The sequence below is a fragment of the Thunnus maccoyii genome, chromosome 15 (assembly GCF_910596095.1).
Source record: "Thunnus maccoyii chromosome 15, fThuMac1.1, whole genome shotgun sequence".
In the NCBI taxonomy this organism is placed as follows: Eukaryota; Metazoa; Chordata; class Actinopteri; order Scombriformes; family Scombridae; genus Thunnus; species Thunnus maccoyii.
The window spans coordinates 21,948,087-21,969,987 of record NC_056547.1 but is presented as its reverse complement, the minus strand read 5'-3'; the positions used below and the strand labels follow the sequence as shown (position 1 = coordinate 21,969,987).

General features: G+C 39.6%; 1 long non-coding RNA gene across 2 annotated transcripts in view; it reads left to right on the top strand.

Annotated features, from left to right (window-relative positions):
- The first annotated feature begins 1,509 nt into the window (after window positions 1-1,509).
- LOC121913030 overlaps window positions 1,510-21,901 on the top strand; it is a 91,502-nt gene continuing 71,110 nt past the window's right edge. For both annotated transcript variants that reach the window (XR_006100197.1, XR_006100198.1), the window contains exons 1-3: window positions 1,510-2,743; window positions 3,659-3,768; window positions 21,142-21,242. This is a non-coding gene — a long non-coding RNA (uncharacterized LOC121913030). The remainder of the gene's footprint in view (window positions 2,744-3,658; window positions 3,769-21,141; window positions 21,243-21,901) is intronic.

The following is a 21,901-nucleotide window of genomic DNA, read 5'->3' as shown; positions in this document are numbered from 1 at the left end:
GAAGCTAAATGAGGTAGTAATTAAGGCTCCCCACTGAGATCCCAGGGCAGGCCCAGGACACACTGGAGAGAGGACACCTTGCAGCTGACCTGGAAGTGCTTGGTTGTCTCCTAGGAGGAGCTGGAGGACCTTGCAGAATGATGTGTGGGCAGCTTTGAGCTTAATAAGCAGGTAAAAAAAGGGATGGGTGAGGGGATGGATGGCTCCCTGGGGTTGCTGACTTCCACAAAGACTTGCTTGTCTCCTTTATAGTCTGTAAAAGGGCAGCTTTGTTTAATAGTAGTGTTTATTGTTTATCCAATTATTTATTAGTTTGTGCCTATTGTCTAGGTGTTGTAAATGTTGTACTTATAGGGCTGAAGATGAATAAAATGAGGACAAGAAAATTGAGCATGAAGGTTAAGTCTTGAAAAGAGCAGCTTCACAAACAAATTCTCAAAATCCACAAAATCCAGCTAACTTGTTTCCAAAGCTTTAAAAAGAAGTCAAGGATGAAGAGGCACTGCCAGCCAAATTCATATTGTTGAATTCATCTCTGAGGCTGGGAGAAAATTAAAGGTACCCTGCAGAGTTTTTGAACACCATAGCACCATCGAGCAAAGTTTGGCGGACTCATTAGAAAATTGGGTCAGGTGTCATCAAAAAATGTCACATCCATGTATTCTTGTTTAGGGGTCTTTGCTAGGCCAGCAGTTATTTGATAGTAGATTTAACAATGTTGTACATTTAAAAAAAAAAAAAAAGAAACAATTGGACACAATAGAGCATGGATTACAAAATAATCAAAGGAAATGTGAATGTGGACAGAGATAAATTGACTATAACTGTAAATGACACTAGTGTTCTTCATTATATCATTAGAATTATTGTTTCATTCTAAACAAGTCCTCCAAGGGAAACAGGGAGACATGGCTGTTTCAAAAAGTAGAGTGTTTTCTGACCTTACACTGCTATGGTTAAGTTTTGGTTTGGTTTAGGCACAAAAGCAACCTGTTTATGGTAGGGAATAATCATGGTTTGGGTTAAAATAAGTAGTTGGTTAAGTGTGGGGAAACATAATGGTTTGGGTTGAAATTACTACTTTTTTAAAGTTAGGGGACCTTTGTCATCATGGTTACAATAATAACCACTTGGTTAGGGACCAATTACGGTCATGGTTAAAAGACGCTGTAGTTGACTGTCAGTAGAAAACAGGAAACAAATAGCAGTCTCTCATAGTCCAGTGTTTTCTTGACCTATCCCTCTATCCCAACATCATCTTTCTGTTTATTTTGTCATTCCTATAATAAAGTCACTCTACTTCCTGCTTTGCTCCCTGTGGACAAGAGTCATACTATGGCCACTAGAGGGCTTTGTTTCTTGAACATAAACATATGTCATTTTCGGATATTTGTGAAAACACCTGATGCTCTTGTTTTTCTTGGGAGGACAGTCTCTTCATTCTTTGTACCAAGTACCTCACCTTTGCTTCTTCCCCCCCCCCCCCCCAGTCGGCAGTTCAGAGGGAGCTGGGGATCAATATCAGGCTTGCAACAAGAGGGCAGAAAGTCCGGTAGTGGAGCAGCTTAACAGCTCCACAAAGAGCTGGATGTTTGGGCTGGGAGGCAGGAGATCAATGGTGTAAAATAAGAGAGAATTAACAATGGTTGCAGAGCAAGGGGAGGACAGTCTGCTTTGACCTGTTGTGTGTTGAGACGACAGGCTTCACCCTGTCGCCCTGATAATCGCTCCTATATAGAGGGATAAGGCCAAACAAGAATGGCTGTGATAAAGTAAAAGCTCCTCTGTGTTTGTCTAAAGGAATAGTTGCCAAGGAAAACTATGGTTTATTATTAGGACTGTGAAAGATAACAAGTTACATTACATTAAAAACCTCCTACACTAGTGGAAATTTGTTTATTATTAATAATACTTTGACAATAACTTTGGTCTTTTAACTAATAACTTCTACATTGAGATTAAAAGAATAAACTCTTTTTAGTGTATGTTTAATTTTACAGTATTTTAACTCAAGTAACTTTTGAAAGCTCATCTCGCTCCACAGTCTGCTTCTAGCTTGCTTTTCTTCCCTTCTTTTTTCTGCTCCTTCATTAGATTAACATTGATATTCATTAACACCTGATCTACCCTGTGTGCCTGTGCACTGGGCCTGGCACTGTGCCTCCATAGGAAATCAATGGTATTTTCATTCATCCAGTTGGGAGGACCCACACTGCTTTGCTTCCACATGCAGTCATTGCAGTAGTGATTAACAGGCTAGTAAAGGAGGGTATACAGTGATTCTTAAGTAAAAGATGTGACTTAGGACTCAGACATCAGTGTAGTGATGAGTGACACCTGCATATGATGGAGTAAACATATCTAAGCAAAATGTGGAGATAATTTTGAGAAGCGGGATGAAGAATGAGTGGAAGGAAAAGAGAGGAGGGGATGAGGAGAGAGAGGTAATGTATAGTATAGGATATGGTAAATCATGTCTATCATCTCTCCTCTCTTCCATTACCGATCAGGGAATGAAGGATGATGACGAGTTGGCCAATTTCCCCAAACTCCCAGTGGATGCCCTTGAAAGTGACAAATTGCCAGGTTAATTGTGTTGGGGTCATGGCCATTCGGAGGGAATGAGCCACTTTATTTGGAGCGAAAATCTATAAGGGGAGTTCATTCCCAATCAGCGCTGTCTCTGTTCGGATCCAGTGAGGGATGGCCTTGGTCCTCTGGGAAGAATCCTAAACCATCCCAAGTGAGTAGATACAGTACAGATACAGTATACAACAAGCCAAGAAATCAAGTTAATTTTCCTCAATTCAGGGCCATGGCAACAGCATTTCCAAGTCAGCTAGCTGACAGGAAAGATGTATTCTTTTCTCTTGAACCACCCACCCCAGGGATCAATTACACTTCATTTTCTGCCTGATATAGATGAGTCAGGGGACACCTCCATTGGAGAACTATTGAATTCCTGGAACAGCACTCATCCCTAAATCCTGCTTACTCCCTATCTTCTCTTCAATCCACCTCTTAGTACCCCAATGCATTTCACAAACACTGATAGCAGTCCAGACTAACAATTTGAATTTACATCTTAATAAGCACACGCAAGGTTGAGTAGGGTCAAAGCTGAGCCACAAAAGAGACAAGCGTTGGGGCTTGTTGGGCTGGTGTGGAGCGTGCGTTGGCATACTGTCAGTAGTAAGTATGAGCAGAGATTTTTCTGGGCACAGGCAAGCGAGTGGGGGTCTGTGTATCTGAAGCAAAGCCAGCTCCAGCCTCTCTGCCATGCTGAGATTAGGGGAAAAGAGGAGGCTTTCATATAACCGACTCTCCCTGTGGCATGACTGCAGAGTGGCAGCGGGCGAAGGCAGGCAGGCAGTCAGGCTAGGACAGCTGTATGGACGGATGAGGGAGACAAGGGACTCAAGGAAATAACATGGGAACCGGTGCAGAGGAGGAAAGTGAGCTCTCTTTGTCTCCACAGTAACTGTACAAGGAGAAGTATGGGGGGTGGGACGTGTCCTCCAGGACTTTGATAGTAGGTTGTGGAGAGCTGACAGACCTCATTCCCTCCGTCTGCCCCTTCCCTATCTATGTTTTTTTTATTCAACCCTGTCTCTATCTTGCTCATTCACCTTCTCTCCTCCTCTTTCTATTTATCTAGCTCAGTGTCTATGGGAGCAGCCAGCCAGAGGAGCCTTGAAGTCGGCGAGAAGAAGGAAGTAAAGCCAGGTGTGCAAGGGAACATGATGGGCCCCGAGGATGGGCTGAGAGGTGAGGGACAGACACTGGAGTGTGTGACAAAAGGATGAGCTTCACTGCTAATGACTCCCACAGGGGAGACCAGCTGCTCGGTTTGTTAAGGCTTACACGTGCGCTGCTGCCATGTAGGATTGACTTGACGGTGTGATAGAGCGTGCACACGAAAACAAACTTTACAAGACTTGAACATCAGGAAACACAGGAATGCACACACAGACATAGTCACACAGTCTCTCATGCACAGACACACACACACATATGCACACACTAATACCAATCTTAAAATGCCCCCTGCCACCTTTCTCCCTCCTTTCTCCCCATCCTTCTAAATTCATCTAAATTTCTGAAAATTCCTCTGCCTCAGTATGTGCAGTGTTGCTTATAAATCCAGACCCTATATTCCATCTACTTAGTAGATCTTTGTCTGCATCTATTAAAGGGATGTTTTGACACAATAAAGCATAATCAATAATACACTGGACAGTCATCTGTGTGATGGCAGGAGATTTCAAACACCCACCCCAACAAAGAGGACCTCCACTGTATGGCAATACATGTGAGCCCTCTAGTGTTAAGCTGTCTAGTTTCATGTGCTGTACTTGGAGGAGGATAAAATAAGAGCAGCAAATAAGGGCTCAGTGCCATGTTTGTGTGCTTTTTTTCACACTATTGTAACACTCTGTGTGTTATGTAGCATGTCCTGCACATTTTTAGCTGAATAAGTGGCTGGGGTTAATTTTTTTTCCTGCAATGTTACGCAAACAATTTGCAAGCTGAAATGTAATTTTCCTGGATATAAACCTCAAGACAAAAATGCAGATTTACTCTCATTCACATAACACGTGAAAAGGACATTTAAAATGGCATGAACTCCTTGATGTTCAATATACAAATGACCATTCAGGTGACATTTGCCCCGGTATTTTCATGAGAGAAGGAATTTCTACCACTATACAAGGCATGAAAAACCTTAAAAGCCTGGACTCTATCTGGTGAATAATGTGATATTAAGTAGATGTGACATTTTAAAAGAGGCTTTAAAATCCAAGCATTGATCAAATGCGGGGTGACAAGCATCATAGCTCAGTTAATGGCTTTCTCGCTGAGACTTTCCAAAGGTTCACTATAGAATATGGGTATGTCATGGCAAGCTGCCATGGATTTCTCTATATCTGTATTTACATGTACAATAAGTGGTCTTAATTTAGCTATTCATTGTCATGTTTGTATTACAGTATAAGAGCAATGGCCTAGTAGTACACGTAGTACACAAATCACACTCACCCTCTCTGCCAAGGGTCAAAGCGATGCATCAAAATAGAAGTTAATTCCATAGCTAAATGTCCATTCTGAGAAAAGGGTTTACTCAATAGTAGCAAGCTTGATGGATCTGAATGTTGTATAATGATGAACTCTACAAGGAGAGGTGTGAAATGGCAGTCTGGTATTCCACAACTGACCTCAGTTTACTGTGTTTTTGAATCCATTCTTCTTCATAACTGACATAATATACTGTATGGTAGTTCACATCTTAGTATTTGCATTTATCAGTCTTTTGATTCACTTTCTGTACACCTTCCGGGAATTTGACATGTATGCAATGCAATTTCCCTCACATAAGTGATGAATTGAGGTGTGTTCTATGCTTTGGGAGCCATGTAGGCATTCTGGAGAGCGAGGGACAAAGATGCTGCCATGTTATCACAGAGGACATCTGTATAAATAATTTTATGCCAGACATCTCCTGTCTAAGAGGGTCATTTGTTACAAGTTGTTCTTGTACTACAGGCATCAGGGAGCACTGGCAGGTAGAGAGATACAGACAGAATTAAAACAAAGCTTTAAATAGAAAAAATGTATATCAATGTTTAAAATGTATATAACAGTGTTTTTTTCTTTTAAAATTAATTTACAAGTATTTGTAAAATTAGTTTCTCCTTTCAACCTACAATCATAAAAGCAATATATTGACAATTTGGAGAATTATTTGCTTTCTTGCACAGAGTAAGATAAGAAGAATGATACCACTATCCTGTCCGCTAAATATGAAGCTGGAGCCAGCAGCTTGTTAGCTTAGCTTAGCATAAACACCTGAAGCAGGGGGAAACTGCTAGCCTGGCTCTGACCAAAGGTAGAAAAGATCTAACTTAATTGATCGGCCGAAATGAGTTTCCTCCAGAGAGTGTCTGGGCTCAGACTTAAAGATAGGGTGAGGAACTCGGACATCCACGAGGAGCTTAGAGTAGAGCCGCTGCTCCTTTGCATTAAAAGAAGCCAGCTGAGGTAGTTTGGGCACCTGGTTAGGATGCCTACTGGACGCCTCCCTCTGGAGGTGTTCCGGGCATGTCCGACTGGTACGACACCCCAGGGCAGACCCAGAACACGCTGGAGGGATTATATATCTCTCCTGGCCTGGGAACACCTTGGGATCCCCCAGGAGGAGCTGGAGGGCATTGCCGGGAAGAAGGATGTCTGAGTTTCCTTACTCAGCCTGATGCAACCATTACCTGGTCCCGGATAAGTGGCGGAAAATGGATGTATGGATGGATGGATGGATGACTATTAATTGACATGTTACATCTGGTTTGTTTGAACTGTATTAAAACCACAGTTCAGAAACAACACATTCTGGTTTATGGGGGTGGTTTAAGCTATAAGTCTCCTGGCTTTTAGCTTCATATTCAGTGTATAGACATTTCAATCAGGAGAGACAAGTGAATGAAGCAAAAAGTATTGTTTATTATACAGATGATATTGATGATTAAGTGTTGTCACAAGTCTTTGGTGTTTAGACTCGACAGGGAGATTTTGAATCGAGTGACATCAGTCCTGAGCAGTAGTGAGATAAATCCCCCCATGGAATCTGGACACTGGTGGTGGCTGATGACTTCTGAGACTTATAAGGCAGATGAGGTTGATGAAGTGATGCACTGATGAAACTGCAAAGACTAGGCGGTGATGGGGAGGTGGTGGGGCACGCAAAACGGCACAATGAAAACACTAAGGCAGAGAGGGAGAAAACATATTTAAAAAGACAGCTGCATTATGATAGGCTGATGATGAAGATGTGTCACCGTGCTATTGGATAGATGTGAACAGCTCACGTCTTTATTGACGCCCAGGGGAATGACAGCATGTTAAATGTTTGCTCACCCGTGTATAAGGCAAATGTGTTTTTAGGATAATGATGCAATATTTTAGTACATTTATTAAAATTTAAGAACAGGACATGCTTATGCTCAAAATATGGTCTGTCAGATTATCTTTTTATATGCCACCTGTTGCTCATTGCTGTCGAGTAATGTTAAAATAAGAGTTCAAGTTATACAACCAGGTTTAACACTAGAGTAAGTCGAACATTTTGAGTACAACGTGAGCATTTTTGATGATTTGCATCATTACAAATGTCCACGTGAATGTTTAAGTGTGTTTGCAATAAAGTACTCTAGTCACACGGGGGAAATCAGTCCAGCCTATAGAGGAGTGAACCTACTCAAGCCTGATCATTAATCATTTTGTGTAAGAATGTGTTGGTGTGTGCGGCTATACAGAACCTGTGTGCAACACTGTGTGTTTGTATGTGCATGCACTGAGTTACAGTATGTTGTATCTATTTTTTCCTGCGGTCAGTATAAATGAGTTTAAAAAACAGGGGAGTAATTGATGAATTGGACAAAAGGTCAGGATACAGGGCATGGTGGGACTGCACTGGAAAAAGACCATTTCACCTTAGCATGCCTCTACTGCTGACATGCAGATCAATCACTTTGACTGAATACTAAAAAAGCATGCATGATGAATTTTGGTCTTAACATGAATGCGGACAGTTGATTGTATTTTGTTTTAGTTTAATTGAATTCTAAGAAGCAGATTGTAGGTTTGTGAAAATAAATCAAATGTTGAGTCCATTATCATTAGTGTATGTAAAATATAATGCATTTATTTATTTATTTATTTTCTAACAATGGAAAGTTTGCAAAATGGCTTTACCTTAGAAAAATAACAAGATATGAGAAAACGGGTCATAAGAAATAATTTCATGTAAATGTTGAACTCTGGCAACATTTTAAGATCCCTGTTTATTGGATGGTGTTATGCACCATGCAAATTTACCATACTAACCTCATTTCTATTGGCAACCAGAAGAGTTGGCCAAATGACCACAATTAGTGGCATGTCCAGACCTCCTGCTCTGATTGGTTGGCAGGCAAATAAGACATTTGTGTGCGCTTTGTGAAAGCTTAATAAGAGACAAAGAGGAAAACAGATGAAGCAGATTGCATGAGGGAGGGTAGGATGAAATGACAAGAAATAATCCCTAACTGTGAAATCAACTATCTTTTGATATTCTGAATTATGAAGAAAGTTAACCCCTGCTCGCATCATCTCCCCACCAAATGTGCTGTCTCTCATACAGGCTTTAAATATCAGTGAGGTCCACAAGCCAGCTGAGTGAGTTTGACTCTCAGCACAGTTTGTCTGGCCAACTGCTGCGCTGTGTGAGTGTTGTCCTAGAGCTGCTGTGGGCTTATGCTGCCCACGTCCCTCTCCATCGAGACTGGCCTCCTCTTTGCTTCTTCGGACCACTGCTGGCAGCAGGACTGAGCACTCACTAGATGTGGAGAGAGACATAACAGGCTACAATTCCCAAACTCCCACCAGGAAAGTCACTCTAAGATTAATGAGAGTTGCAATGTCTGCTGGCTACATACTTGGCCATCAAAAACTTGGACGAATAGACGTGGGATAACTTCAAGGGATGAGAGGGTGTTTGGTGATGTTTTTGGACGGAGGTTTTTCAGGCTATGTCTACAAAAAAACATCACTTTTTGTTAATCCTATATGAATATCTCATTGAAGAAAGTGATCTGGATTCAGTTTATTTAGATAAAACATGAAAACCTATGTGTGCTCTGTCCTAGGACATGATATTTCAACTACCACAGAGTGGATAGAGTGAAGAAATAATGAGCAGATGGTGAATACTGGAATACAAGACTGCCACAGATAAGAGTTGCTGGTCTATTTCTTTTCCCAAGACAATCTTATAGCTAGGAATTTCTTTTTTTATTCCTTCTCTTTTTATGAAAGCTGCCTCATTAGGCATCTAGACAAAAGAAACACATTTCATTTTGTCAGGAAGTCACCCGGACAGACAAGTCTGTGGCAGGAAATGAAATAAATAAGGAAGGAATGGCAGGAGTGAGTGGCTGGGTTGACATTTACTGTGATTAGCGTTTGTAGTGGTGAATGCATTTCTGTCATTCTCTCCCTTACCATCTTTGTCTCGTTCTTCTGTGTGATCCCTCACGTTTGACTTTCCCTGCTGCATGCAGATGTCCATGACCTTTAGCTTTTCTTTGTGAAATACAACAACAGTAAAAGAACTGAAGTGAATTCATTGAACAACACAGGTGCAGAGCAAAACAGTACAACTGAAGAGGAGACAGGGGCTGATGCTGGATGTCACCATTTCTACAAAAAAGTAAAAGATCTAGAATTGTCCGAGCTTGTCTGTGTAAATTTCACTAAATCTAGACTTATGAATATATGCAAAACCTTGTAATATGGATGTATATATAATACATTTAAATGTGTGTGTCTGCATATGTACATGAGTGTGCCCTCTCTGCAAATTTGCAGCATACTGTGACCGTTTTCGGCCTCCTCCAGACATACTCAGAGTTCCCCTCCATCAAGGGCATAATGGTGCGATCCATCGGCTGATAATGGCAGTGCGATCCACAGGTCGGCCAGCTCGATGCGAGAGCAGAACAGCCTCTCTCATGGCCCATTACAGTCTGCTTAATGACCACACTGATGACCCAAACTCTGTGGCAGGCTGTCCTCACTCTGCCTGTTTAAAACAACATTTCACTCTGCTCGCCAAGGTTCACCCTCCTTGGCAGCTTAAAACAAAACAGTGGATTTGGGGAATTTTTTCTTTGTGGTGTTGACACAACCATATATTTTAAAATTAGAAAATTAAGCTGTTTTAGTTTCAAGAATTACTACTGTAATAGCAACAAGCTACTGTATATTTTTATGCCTCCGTGCTGATGACAGCTATGGCCGGAGGCTTTATTGTTTCCGGGTTGCCCATCCGTCTATCCGTGCATTCCATTCTCATGAACGCGATATCTCAGGAACACCTTGGGGGAATTTCTTCAAATTTGGCACAAACTGGAGGGAATCTCATTACATCTGGCACAAACGTCCACTTGTAGTCAAGGATGTACTGATTAGAATTTTGTGGTCAAGGGTCAAGGTCAGTGTGACCTCACAAAACACGTTTTTGGCTATAACTCAAGAATTCCTACGCTAATTATGACTAAGTTTCACACAAATGTCTAACAGGATAAAATGATTAAGTGAAGACATTTTATATCCAAAAGGTCAAAGCTTAACTTCACTGTGACATCATAATATTCTGCAAAAACACTTCTGGCCATTATTCAATGCCATAACTCAGGAACAGAAGGAGAGATTGTGACCATGTTTCACATTTGGTCAGATACTGAATTGGTGACACTAATCTTGGGTTCCCACCTTGAAACTGCGGTGATTTGATTAAATTCCTTCAAAGGCATCACTACAAATATTATATGAGTCTGGGCAGACATAGATGTAAACTGCAACTTAACTGGTTGGTGGAGGCATACAACCGCGAGGCGGTATTTCTAGTTTACCTAGACATATAGCTCAAGATGTACTGATACAAATGTCTCTCTTTCGTTACTGTATACAGAAAATTAAGGATCAAGGTTTATGTGAAATTAATGAAATAGAGCGTGATAACATGATTAAGCTGGGAAACAAAGCAACCATTCATAACTTTGTTTTAGAAGAAGCAACATAATGCCAGGTTTCTTTTTAAAAGAATTTTAAAATTGTTTTACGTAAATTGTTTTACATATCAAATCCTACTGCCGCATATGTTTACTACTACTGCACAGCACCAAATTATAAGCAGTCTTTTTCACCTACCACCTAAATATCTAATTAAATCCATCACTCACCAGAAAAAGACGATACCAGAAAGGTCTTGATTTTCTGCTTGATGTCTTTGTGTGTGTATGTGTGTGTGTGTGTGTGTGTGTGTGTGTGTGTGTGTGTGTGTGTGTGTGTGTGTGTGTGTGTGTGTGTAATAAATGGAGTCTGTTTTGATGGATTCTAACGTTGTATGTTGATACCGAATGTTAATGTTCAGACATGGCACCCTGATTGGACACTTTTCGCACAATTGTTGTGTCTGTTCAGGCAACAGATTTTAGACATGTTGAGAGCAATTTGATATCCAGTAATCATTTTGAGCCTGTGGGGCTGAGTGAGGCATAAAAGATGTTCACATGTTTTTTTAAACACTCCATATTCACACTGGTATTCTGCCTTGTGTCACATTTCAAACTCAAAAGTCTTAATTTGCGTTCAAGGACTATTAAACAACTGAAGCATGGTGTCCAGTGTATTAGAATGACTCCTTCCTTCCATAATGAGTGATAACAAAAACGAGCCATGCATACACGAATTTGCTGAATGTATAATTAGAATTATTTTAACAAACGTCCTGTGTATACTTTTAAACGACATGTCTTGTTCGTACTGTAAGTGATCCAGCTTTTAAACATCTTTCTGAAGAAACACTGGGAGTGTTGCTTGACTAGCAACCTTAATTATTCTTCAGGTTTTGGAAGACTCTCCTCTCCTCGCCATTTTCCATTTTCCTCTCTCTCTATCTCTCTGTCCCTCCCTCTCTCATTCCTGGGCTGTTATGATATGCGGCCATGTTGTACGGTGACTGGAAATGACTGATGATCTCTGTGAATGAGTGATACAATCAGAGCCAGGGGGCATTGGGGTGGGGAGAGGCAGAGAGAGAGAGAGAGAGAGGAATAGAGAGAGGGTAAGAGAGGAATAGATCAGCAGAGATACGAGACTGAATCTGGGTATCTTAATTTAGTGGTCCATAATTAAAAATCTGTTTGCCAGTTTTTCCTCTCCCTGCACTGCAGTCCTGCCTCCCCTTGACAATTAAAGATTTAATCACCATCTGCAAAAAGGGGCTGGGAAAGTATGTCTGACCCAAAACTCCAAATGCAAGCTGATGCTGTTGAGGGATAAGATTCAGCGGACTTGGACACTGTTTATTTTCTGTCCATTTTCATCCAAACATGAACTTGTTTACTGACATAATTACTGATATAATGAGCTGCTGGAAGCAGACACTTGTGGCAGTATTTGCTCTTTGTATTTTCATCTGGTTTCTTGCCAGAACATAAGAACCAGATCTAAGGTTTTAGTGAACTTTCCTTTCGATCAAGTAATACATAAAGATGACATCATTAACACAAGCTTTTCAAAGTGAATAACAAGATGAGGGGCCTATACAGTGAATGAAGTTATAAAAGCATCCTTCTAAATTTAAATTCTGCGGTAGCACATTTTGTCTGTCCAACAGGCCAATCTGTACACAAGCTCCAACAACTATAATATCAAATATGTTTCTGTAGTGTGCGCTGGGAACACTGTGTTCCACATCCAGCTCCAACTTTTTTTCTCCCTCTCTGATCGCATCTAGAGACTGACAGCAAACCTTGAAAGATAATATCACACAAACACAGCATTTCCACTCTAAAGTTTTCAACTCCCAGTGTATTCATGCAAACAATAATCATTTCATTGGACTGTAGCCTTTCCATAAGACAAAAGGAATGCTTTTTATTTGTGGGAGAGAAAAAAGCAGTTCTGGTAGTCAGACTCTTGCAATCTTGTGTATTTGTTTCAATATGATCAACCTCCTGGAGTGTGTGTTTGCTATTGCTGGAGTCTTTCTTTCTGATCTTTTTCACCAATTACGGTAAGGAGGAAATTGCTCTTTTGGATAAATGTATCCAAGAACACAGAGGAAATCATTTTAGTTGGTATATACAGTCAGAATATAATATTATTCCTATTTTTAATGATGCCATGGCTTTCATTGGTGTATCACTGCTCAGAAACTCTTTAGAGGATAAAAGAACTGAACATTTAAGATATAGCAAAGTGCTTTACATTCAAAGAGAGGTTTTTCATGCTTAAGTTAGGCAGCACCCTAATTTCAGTATGAATTATTTGGGCCATTTGGGACTTTTTTTCCAGAGCTAAACCTAGTGAATCTTCTTGATTTAGCAGCTGATGCCCAGCCCAAACTCTACCCTGACTGAATTGATTCCTTTATCCATCTTTATAAAGTAAGGATCAGTTAAAGGGAAACTTTGATATTTTTCAACCTGGACTCTATTTTCTCATCTTTTTGTGTCTAAGTGACTAATGGGGACAACAATTTTTGAAGTTCATATTTAGTCATGACAGAATTGGAGAGAGGAGTGCCAGGAGGAGTTTGTTGTGTTGGAGTACAGAAAGTGTAGCTTAGTGTTATCCAAAAGATTTTCAAAGTCATGGCTGAATATTTAGCTGATTTCAACAACACAACTCTCACGAGATTTCAGAATGAGGCTTCTCCCTGAGTGAGACATGGTTAGACACAATAAAAAATAGACCAGAGCAAAAAAAAAGGTAACGGAAAAAGTTTTATGTCTCTCTATGGTCCTTTCCATAATGTTGTCAGATACTTATAATAACAACCTGAGCCTGTCACTGGCAAAAACAAGCACTTTTAGTGGGTGTAGATTGACGGGACACAATTGCCCATTTGGCGGCTGCCAGCTGCAGCACTCTCACTCAATACTTTGTCCCCATTAGTCTGTTGTCCCCATTAGTGGCATAGACACAAAAAGATGGGCAAATAGGGTGCAGGTTGAAAACTACCGCAGTTTCATCTTAAGTAACAAATTTTATTTCCAAGGACAGCATCTGGATTTACTCTTGATCTGAATTTTACTACTTTTTGTTTCACCTGTGTTTTCTCTCTTTTTTGCATGTCTCTTCTATGTTGTGGTTATTTCAGCAATGGACCCATTTTAGCCACATTGGTCCAGACTGAAATATCAACAACATTTGGATGGATTGCCACGAAATTTTTTACAGGCATTCATGATCCCAAGAGGATAAACCATACTCACTTTGCTGATATCTGGCTTTTCCCCTAGCGCCACCATGTGGTTGACATTTTTGTTTTTTAGAGAACTATCTCAGCAAAAGTTGGATGGATTGGCATCAAATTTGGTGTAGATATCCAAATGGATGAATCCATTACATGCTTCAGTGATCCCCTTACTTTACAGTAAATTCAGGGTCAGCAGAAGGTAAAGGTTTTCACTTATCCTGTGAAATATCTCAACATCTGCTTGATGGACTACCACAAAATTTTGCACTTTCATGGTCCCTCAGATGTCTACCAAAGAGTCTGGTGATACCCTGTCTTGAAATGTATTGTCAACTGCTGGATGGACTGCCATGAAATTTGGTACAGATGTCCATGTCCCCCTCAAGATTGTAATAACATTGGTGATTCCTTAACATGTCATTTAGCGCCATCATCAGGCTAAATTTTTTCTTTCCATATAGTTGGGTTTATGACCAATACCTGCAAAATAAATGACATTCTCATTAGCCTCACCTGTGCTAGTTGGCAAATGTTAGCATGCTAACTCATGAAACTAAGATTGTGGTGATGGTATTATATCTACCTAGCATCTGCGTGTTAGCATTGTAATTGTGACCATATTAACATGCTGATGTTAGCATGTTGAGCTTCTAAAGGTTTCTGAGATGTCTTAATCAGACATACAGTACTGTATATAACAAAACTCACACCCTGGGTCAGTATCACTAAAATGTTAAATGATCACAAATCCTGTCCATTTAATACAATTATTTTGTTTTTAGACAAAACCCAAGAGGAATTAAGCCAATTCATTTCAAAAAAAGATTTTTTTTACTGATTAAATCATAATGAAAGGTCCATATTTAAGAATGAGCTGCAACAAAAGTCAGCACACCCTTCAGTGGTGAGACTCCATTCCTTTATTTTTTAATATTTTGTATGCCCACCTTTATTTTTGATGATGGATTCAATCCTCCTGGGCATGGATGAGTCTAGAACAAATCTGTGAAAAGATGTTCTGCCATTCTTCACAGATTATCCTTTTCAGTTGCTCTTTGCTGGAGGGATTTTGTTTCTCTACCTTACGCTTTAAAATACTCAAAGTTGTTGTATTGGATTCATAGTTTTCACTTTTACTTCTTTAAAAACTTGTGTGATTTTTGCTCTGTTGGAGTCATCTTTTTATGCAGTATTCGGGTATACAAACTTGCAATCATAGTGCCATCTATAAATGTCATCTCCCCTACAACTTTTGCACTCATGCAGCCCTATATCAGCACACTCCCATCTCCACGTTTCACAGTCGGCACTGTGCAGTCACTGTGGTAGTCCTGGCCAGGTCCACACCAAACATGCTGGACCCCATCTGATCCAAGCAAATTTATTTTGGTTTCATCTGACCAAAGAATGTGCTGCCAGTATTCATCAGGCTTCTTATTCATGTTCTTTGGCAAAGTTTAATCTGGCAGTTTTGTGCCATTTTGTAAGCAATGGTTCTCTTATTGGACGTTGCCTGTAGAGTTTGACTCCATGCAATGTCCTTCACACTGTCTGAGCAGTCACTGAAACACCAATTTCCACAGATAATCCTTGTGCCAAGTCAGAAGAACTTGCCTGTCTGTTTTTCAATGCAAGTTTGCATAAATAGCGAATTGTGAGTGCCATAATTTTTCGAGGATGGCCACTGCACCTGTTATCGGTCGTATGGTTCCTCCTGTACCTCCTAACCACCGCTACAACTGTGTTTTGGCTTATCTTTAGTAGCCTATTGATGATCTTGTATCATCTCCCATCTTTATGAAATCTCGCAATCTGGTTTTCTGTCTTGTTCAGGCAATTCCTTACCATGTGGAGCCATGTTGCATGAGACACAACCCAGGCCAAAACTGAGAAAGTTGTGGCGTTCGCAGGCTGTTTTATAACCTTGTTCAAGCAATTAGTCTGAATTGGAAGTCACAGTTTTTCTCACTTTTGTTTCAGTGGTCACAGGTGTACTCATTGTTGCACTGAGGTTGTACTTTGAGACCTGTATTTTCAACGTAATCTTTCTAACCTGTTTGTTTTTAATTATAAATAAAATCAAATACCTACACTTTACCCTAAAAATACTACAATTATTGTAAGATGATACTATTTTGAATCATTTAACATTTTAGTGATATTGCACAGGGGTGTGCTCAGTTTTGTTATATATGAAAAGTTGAGCTGGCTAACCTCCTGTGGGTCTTTGTCTGCCAGTAATATAAGGTGTTCCACTTTTCTTCGCTGTTCAACATCTTTTGAACTCATACAGAACAAGGTCATGTGTGATTATACACCAGTGTATACTGGCAGGAGGGCATCTGCATATTGGCAAACACACTCCTCTTCACAAAAGCAGATGCTAATTAAGACAGAGAATTGTCTCTATTTGGTATTGTGAGAACATGAGCCACATTCTTTATTAGGTTAGTGGATGGGAAACCAAGGAAATCATCAAGGAAATAACATAGAAGGTGGTTGTGTAGTTTTTATTAGAACAATTGAAGAAATCAATAGTTACATTCAATATCTGCTCAGCCTTCCTATTTTTGTGCTTTAAGTCTAGGACAAACTAAATCCCCCTGTAAAAGATGACTTTATCTCAGACTTACCACAGTCTGTAATTAAGTCACAAAGTAGAACTGTCTGGAGTTATCTATGGGGAGAAGGTGGGCAGGGAAACTTTGAGACGGTGACATATCATGAATTACAACTCAGTCTATTTCCTTGCCAGCTCTTATCGGGTTCAGAGACCTGTTCTAAAGGGGAGATTTAGTTTCGTGTATCAGGCCAGTGCTTAATGGAATTGATGGCTCTGTATCAACTTTGGCCCAACAGAGGAGGGTGGATTGGAACAGGTTGGACTCAGAGGAGCAGTACCCAAAAAACAGAAACTCTCCTCAGCCACTTTGACTGAGGTTGGTGGTATCAGTTGCGGAGTTAAGTAGCTAAATTAAGTGGTTTACGACCGTCGGACAGATCATTTCACTGGGACTTTACATTTTTGTTTTGTTTACATGTTGGATGTTGGAACATACTAGATTGTGATTGCACAGTCATAATTGTAGCTACCATTTGAGTAGCAGCCATGACTACCACAGAGAAAAGATAAATGGATAAATTAGAGGATGAAAGATGAAGATCGATGTGGCTGTAAAAGCAGGGATCGAAAATAAAGAGAGAGAGAGAGAATGGGTATACAAGTTCAAAGGTATGTTGTCAGCCGTAGTGACCTGCTGCCTCCTCTTGCAGTGAGCTAACAAGGCAGCACTGCTTTTAGCCCAGCGCCCACAGCAGGAGGGGGTCAGACCGGGTAGGGAGAGGCAAATTATATCCCAGATCCAGCCACAGACGGTGGTCCTTCTGATGCCATGCATAAAACTCTCATAAATGTTTCATTTTGTTTACTGGCCAACATAGTATGAAAAACAAGTCTCATCACACTGCATAAGCCTCGCCTATTCTGAGAGCCTTAGGATAGGCTTTCAGTAGCACACTGTTGACAAGAAGAATGAGGGGCAGTCAGGAAACACAATAAAGACTGATGGGAAGGAGGTTTTGCTTGAGGAACATTCTGAATCTGTTAAGGACAATATAAGTCTAGAGGTAAAGTAATTAGATTCATGAAAGTGGTTGCCCTAATAGAATACCTAGCTCTGGGGAATCTGAAGTTAGGTATCATGTTAAATTATGCATTCTTTTCTCAAAGTGAGGATTATCAACACGTGGAATTCTGGCATCAAATTCCTGCCATTTGACTGAAAGCATGTGTTACTATATGTGATCAACTTTGTATTGAGTCTGAGGATGCCAAATATTCAGACCAAGGAGAACATCGAACTAGGGCATGACTAGCATTACAAAACTCAAGACCTGGTGTGCACTAATGGGATTTTACAAGGCAAAAAATGTATTTAATAGAGCGATGGATCAATTATACATCACAGATTTAATATTTCACTATGCTTGGAGTCGCTGATCTTACCTGAAAAATGAATCTTGTTTTTTTTCTTATTTCATTTGAATTTCTTGCATTATCTGCACCACTAAACTGTGATGTACAAAGGACTCAAATAATGTAAGTGATTTAAACCTTTACTTGTTTGTCTGTCTGAAATTACCTCAATGCACACATCTGTCTGGGAGCAAGATATTGGAAGTATAAAGTTCAATAAAGCACAAAATGTTCTGTGATTCCATTTTGAACAAAAATACAGTAAAACTGTGAAAAATGAAAAAGCACTTGCCCACCACTGCTGAGAGCCAACAGTTCAGCCCCCTGGAGTGGTGCCTTTGGCAGGATGGTGTAGGTCTTCAGTGCAGGAGGTGATAGGAAGAAAAAAAAAAGAATGAAAATAAATAAATAAATAAAATGAGCAGAAAAGGTCAAATGCACACACAATGGAAACAGAACTGCACAGATTCATATAAACACATTAGCATTACAGATATGAAGTCTAGTGAGTACAATTAAGTGTGACATGAGGACATGGTTGGTCTTTCTTATCTGATAACCTTGGATAATTGCTTTGCACTAAAGAAAACAACAAAAAAACATTTGTTTGTTACAGCAATAGAATAAAACACTTGAAGTTATACTTGTCACTTAAACAGCTGTTATGAATGCTACACTGTTTATTCTCTTATGACTGGGTTATTGTGTTTAATAGCAAATTGGTAAGATGGTAACAAAAACCTGTTTAGAATATGATCACAAACACATTTTGCAGTTGGAAAACTCATTTGTCTAGCATCCTTTCAAACTGAAAGATTCTTTTTTAGAATCTCTGATGAAATATATTACATAAGCTGTGAAATCTGGGTAGAGAAACCTAAATACACACACATAAAACATTTGTGTTCTGTTTCACAAAAAAATGCAAAAATTACAGTAAATATTTGGGATAAAAAGCAAATCAGATGATTGAACCACCAAAAGAAATTAAAAAAAAGGAAGCATCTAGACAGAACAGAAATGAGTTTTTATTTCTTGAACCCCACACATGGACACACACACCACAAAAAATAGAAAAATAGTAATAATGTCCTTAAAAGATCCTTGGTGTGTTGAGCTTTTGGTGGCTGTGTGTGTGCTCTCAACAACAGATGTTGTTTGCTGCTGCTGACCTTAAAACCCATGAGAAGGCTTCTGCTGAAGCTCCCTCTCACTATCAGTGTCTTCATTCCCACGTCTAACCTCTTTAAGGAGCACGTCTGTTAGTACATTATTATTATTCTTCCTCTTTGGTTATCACCACAGGAACATTTATTAAGAAATTTAGAAGAAAATGTCAAACACCAACACAAAACTTTTGAGGACAGTTAACAGCATCTTAATCTAGAATCAGTTCATCAGAATTGTCTCTGTTACAAAAGGTCTACACAGTAGACATTAAATACTGCTTTGTGCATACAGTACATACACACTTGTGGGAATCTTGCAAAAGTGCTTGCAGAGTAGACAGTCATTCATTTTTAATAACAATGTTGGCTGAGTTTTGTAGATGCCTTAATACTAGTCAGTTCAACTTACTGCTTGTGGTCAAGGAGACGAGTGCAGACCTGCACAGCTCAAAATATGTCACAGGTCAAAAAACACTGACTGTACCCAATGCTCTGTGTCTTAACGGTGTGTTCATGGCTGACAGAAAGTCTATTCTATCTGAATGGTGTCTGTTCAGGTAGTCGACTCTCAAATTTTGCATTGTGTGTACAGGGTTTCTATAGTAAAGACTATCTATAGATAGTCAAGACTATCTATAGAAAAGACACAATATCCCTACCAGATACTGCTACCTCTTGACTTGCTTATATAGTCTCATCTGACAAACTGATTAAAAAAAAACACACTCACCAACCTAAAATTTATAACAACAAAAGCAATGGCTGCAATCACAACAAAAGATCAAAAGGATGGAAAGATTTATTGAAAATGTCCTAAAATATTATTCTTCATTTCTCATTGACCAAACACAGAGCAGCTGTGCTTTTACAGTACTGGTGTGAAGGAGAAGTCACAGGTATCTGACTCAGCACACAGGCAATCTTTTATGCCACAGCGGTTATAGGCCAAAGTAAGCAAGCAGGCAAAACTTTATTTATATAGCACATTTCATTCCAGATGGAAGCACAATGTGCTTCACAGAGCGTGAGCTACCACCGAAGCTACAGCCACAAAAAGTATGTGGATAATTTACAAGATAAAACATTAGACATAAGTCAAAACAATTAAAACAAACACATAAATAATACATGTGAGTTAAAAACCATTAAGAAATAGGACTAAAATAAATTAAATCTAATAATAATTAAGACCAGCAATTGACCAGTAAAAAATATGACATGTGAGTTAAAACCATTAAAAAAGTAGGAATAAAATAAAATAAAATAATTAAGACCAGCAAACCAGACTACAGAAAAGCACAGCTAAAAAGGAATGTTTTCAGTTTAGTTTTTAGTTTTTTAAAGACGTGATTGGGTAGGATGTTCCAGCGGCTTGGAGCATAAAAGCTAAAATCAGCTTCACCAATTTTCGTGGAGACCCAGGGAATAACCAGACATCCTGTTCCAGATGACCTGAGGAGTCTAGCTGATTCATAGCTCACAAGCATGTCAGAGGGATATTGGGGTGCCAGACCACTACCTAAGTAGATACAATACGGTACTGTCATGCATAACACTGTCATGCATAATATGGAAAGGACAAGTAAGGCCATGTCATACTAATGTTCTTACCACATGTAACATGCTGATGTTGTTCTCACACATTACTAAGTCAGGGCCTCAGGCTTGTCTCTACACATGAATATGCCATGGCCACACATTACTTTTTTAACCAAATATGTCATCAACGAGGCTTATATCAGAAAGAAAAATGAAAGTAAGTTTTGAATCATAATGAAAATGAATAGATTTTCATGATGGACTCCTCTGTACATCCCAAACAGGTGGATGCATATGAAAAAATTAACACAAGCACTTTAAAAAGCTGAGCCTGGCAAGGACATTCACAACAATCCATTAAACTTTCAGATTCTGCCGAACATCACTAATAAGTAGTCTGGCTCACACAGACTATATGGTCCAGCCAGCAGTGAATGTGTTGACATGCTCGTACTTAGATAGCATTAGCCACTTTCTGGGCAAGGCCTCTGTAATTAATGGATTAAATGAAAAACAAAAATGCCAGAAAAAGGAGTAATTAGGGAAGTAAGTGTATAGCTACACTGATGGTATAATAGACATTTCTAAAGTTGAATACACTTACCATTAGAGGCAAGGTTTTTTTTTTTATGTTTTTTTAATTTGTTGTTTTACAGGGGAAGCTGAGTGTCTTGCCAAGCAGCACTAGTACCATTAATGCATGAAGAGATGGATATTGTCAAGTCTCCCCTCATTCATGGAAGGCCAAGTGAAAGAGGTGACCAAGCAGTATAGTGGCAGCACAGTCAACAGAATACTCTTTTAAGTAGACATGGATTGCTTTTGTCTGCTTTAAGGCATGGCTGCCAGGCCTGAGTTGAGAGTGTGTCACTTGGATTCCGCTGAAAGTGAGATTTGCATGTGCATTTGGAGTGAAGTTAAAAAAGAAAAAAAAAAATCCACACACACATGTTGGCTGCCGTGCAGTCAAGAGTGATTCTTGACCTACATCTTCAGAAAATGTAATTTACACAACTGTTGGTCTGATGGTCAGTCGGTCCACCACTTGAAATATCACAACAACTACTGGATGGATTGCAGTAAAATTTTGAGCAATCATTCATGGTCCCCAGAGGATGAATTCTAGTGACATTGGTGATCCCCTGACCTTTCCTCTTGGGCCACCAGCAGGTCAAACATTTCACTTGTCTGGTGAATTATCTCAACATCTACCAGATGAACTAGCTAATGATTTTGGTGATTCCTGACTTTTCCTCTATTGACGTCATGAGGTCGACAGTTTGTATAGTGAAACTTAACTATTGGACAGACAGCCATGAAATTTGGTATACACATTCATGACCCCCTCAGAATTCATTTTAATAACTTTGGTGATCCACTGACTTGTCCTCTATTACCATCATCAGATCAACATTG